At 50.0% G+C, this 2,123-nt stretch overlaps 1 protein-coding gene and 1 long non-coding RNA gene across 2 annotated transcripts in view; both read left to right on the top strand.

Moving 5' to 3' along the window:
- Positions 1–2,123, top strand: part of XG (Xg glycoprotein (Xg blood group)) — a 30,764-nt gene that overhangs the window by 16,715 nt on the left and 11,926 nt on the right. The window lies entirely within an intron of this gene.
- LOC109373339 (uncharacterized) overlaps positions 1,601–2,123 on the top strand; it is a 4,102-nt gene continuing 3,579 nt past the window's right edge. The window contains exon 1 of the long non-coding RNA XR_002122203.1: positions 1,601–1,660. This is a non-coding gene — a long non-coding RNA (uncharacterized LOC109373339). The remainder of the gene's footprint in view (positions 1,661–2,123) is intronic.

The following is a 2,123-nucleotide window of genomic DNA, read 5'->3' as shown; positions in this document are numbered from 1 at the left end:
GTGCACGTTTTGAAAGATAAGTTACACGGCTGGACCTGCGGTGCTCAAAAGCAGTGGCCCCCTCTGTCCCTCTGTTGGCCCCATCGTCCGTTTGGACGCAGGGGTTACGAGTCTGCTCCGGGAGGTGGAAGATGCCACTGGGGTTTCGAACAAGCGGGGGTGAGCAGCCTGACCTGTGCCCCGTTCTTCACGGGTGTGGGAAATATGAGAAACAATGCCCAGCGTTACAAGGGAAGTCAGCACAAGGGATGCACGACACAGGCTGATCACCGGCAGCTCCCGTGCATCTGTGTGCAACCCTTCGACCGCCTGCAGGAAGGAAGGCTGGGTTGGGGATTTTAAGTGCAGAATCGCTCGGGGTAAAACCGTCTCGGCAAATCGGTCAGCCTGGGGATCATTTTTCCTGTGAACTCTTAGGGTTTCAATGGTTTTTTGTTTTTGTTTTTGTTTTTGGAAAACTATGGGACAGACGTCGCGGTTTGAAGGTGTTGAGATTTTTCGTGTTATTTTTGGTCTTTGATACTCTGTAGGTGCCAGTTCTGGAGGCAAATGCACAGCTTTTCTTGGTTTAGACTTTTTCTGTGTGTTGGAGTAGAGAACCTTGTATCCCCCAGACACTGAAACATTTGAGTCGCTATTTGCTTTTTATTTTAGTACTGCTTTCNTTTTGGCACCCTCTGTATTTATATAACTTCTATACCTTTATATAGACCTTTATCTATGCATATATGTCTTTATTACATATGTACTCTCATATACTCCATGTGTGCCTTTATATGTGTATATCTATCCATATGCATATATATCTACACACACACACACACACACACACACACACACACACACACACACACATATATATATATGCACATATGTACAACTTGTAACGTAATTTTTCTCCTACCTGGAATGTGAACACCTGCATAGATCCCTTCCTACATAAACAAAAGTACAGGCTCCTGCGAGGCAGACTGATGCACGCAGCTCTGAGCTCCAGGGTATAACATGCGACGTTTTGGTGGCTCCTCTATTTAGTTCTGCGATTTTATGGGAGAAGGGGTCAAGACCTTGCCCGCACCCCTCGCCAAGGGGCCTCTCTGTCGTCTGCAGAGGCGGGTTGCATCCACTCGGCTTTTGGGCGATGCTTAGATGCGATAAATAAATAGCTTTGTCATAAAGGTTATTACAGCATGACCAGGCGAAAAATGAAAAGACTAGCGTTTAATAAAGAACATTGATGCTTGGGGCCATCTGCCCGAACTTCCTTCTCACGGGGGAGAATCTGTGTTTGGTCTCTGGTCCCGCTCAGATTTCTCGGAAGAAAGGGGACACGCCTGCATTAGCTGGGGACCCTCAGGGGTGTCCTCTGAAGGCACAGAGCTTTCTATAGGGGTCCAGCTGGACATGAGTTTCCCCCCTGAGGCGCTGTGACTTTGGGGTGGCACCCTTCAGTGTCCCCCCGCTGCCCCCTTGCTCCTCGCCACCCTACGGGGCACGCTTTGGGGTGGCTCTTGGGTAAGGTTGGTGCCATCGCCGGTGACTTGGGTGTCACCTGCTGGAGCCCCACGCTAGGGCATCGCTCAACTCACTTTCTCTCTCACAGGAGGCGGCGGGGGAGGCGGCTACAACTCCGGTTATGACGGCTACGGAAACTCACACGGTACGCCCAGCCCGTGGGACCCCAGTGGGCGGTGGGCAGTGGAGTTGGAGGGTATTTCCGGGGCGCCCAGTTGTGTTCCCCACAATCCCTTCTTCCTGGGGTCTTGGGTGTCTGCTGGTGTCCGTCCTCTGAGCCCTGTCTTCTCCTCCATCCGCTTTCCAGGAGCCCAGGTGCTGCCTGCACACACCTTGGTCCAGGTAGAAAGAACCCGCAAGACGCATATAATTGACACATGCAGTCTGTTAGTTGCAGGTGTGCAACATAATGATTTGATATTTGTATACGTGACGAAATGGTCACCACGCTACGTCTCGTTAACTCCATCACCATCCATAGTTACCAGTTTTTGGTCTTGTGATGGGGACTTGAAGATCCCCTGTTGGTGACTTTCAAACATACAATACAGTATTGTAACTATATAGTACAATATAGTTTTAAATAAAGTCACCGTGCTGGGCATTAC

The sequence above is a fragment of the Hipposideros armiger genome, unplaced genomic scaffold, assembly GCF_001890085.2.
Source record: "Hipposideros armiger isolate ML-2016 unplaced genomic scaffold, ASM189008v1 scaffold_709, whole genome shotgun sequence".
Lineage (NCBI taxonomy): Eukaryota > Metazoa > Chordata > Mammalia > Chiroptera > Hipposideridae > Hipposideros > Hipposideros armiger.
This window is presented reverse-complemented; position numbering and strand designations above follow the sequence as displayed.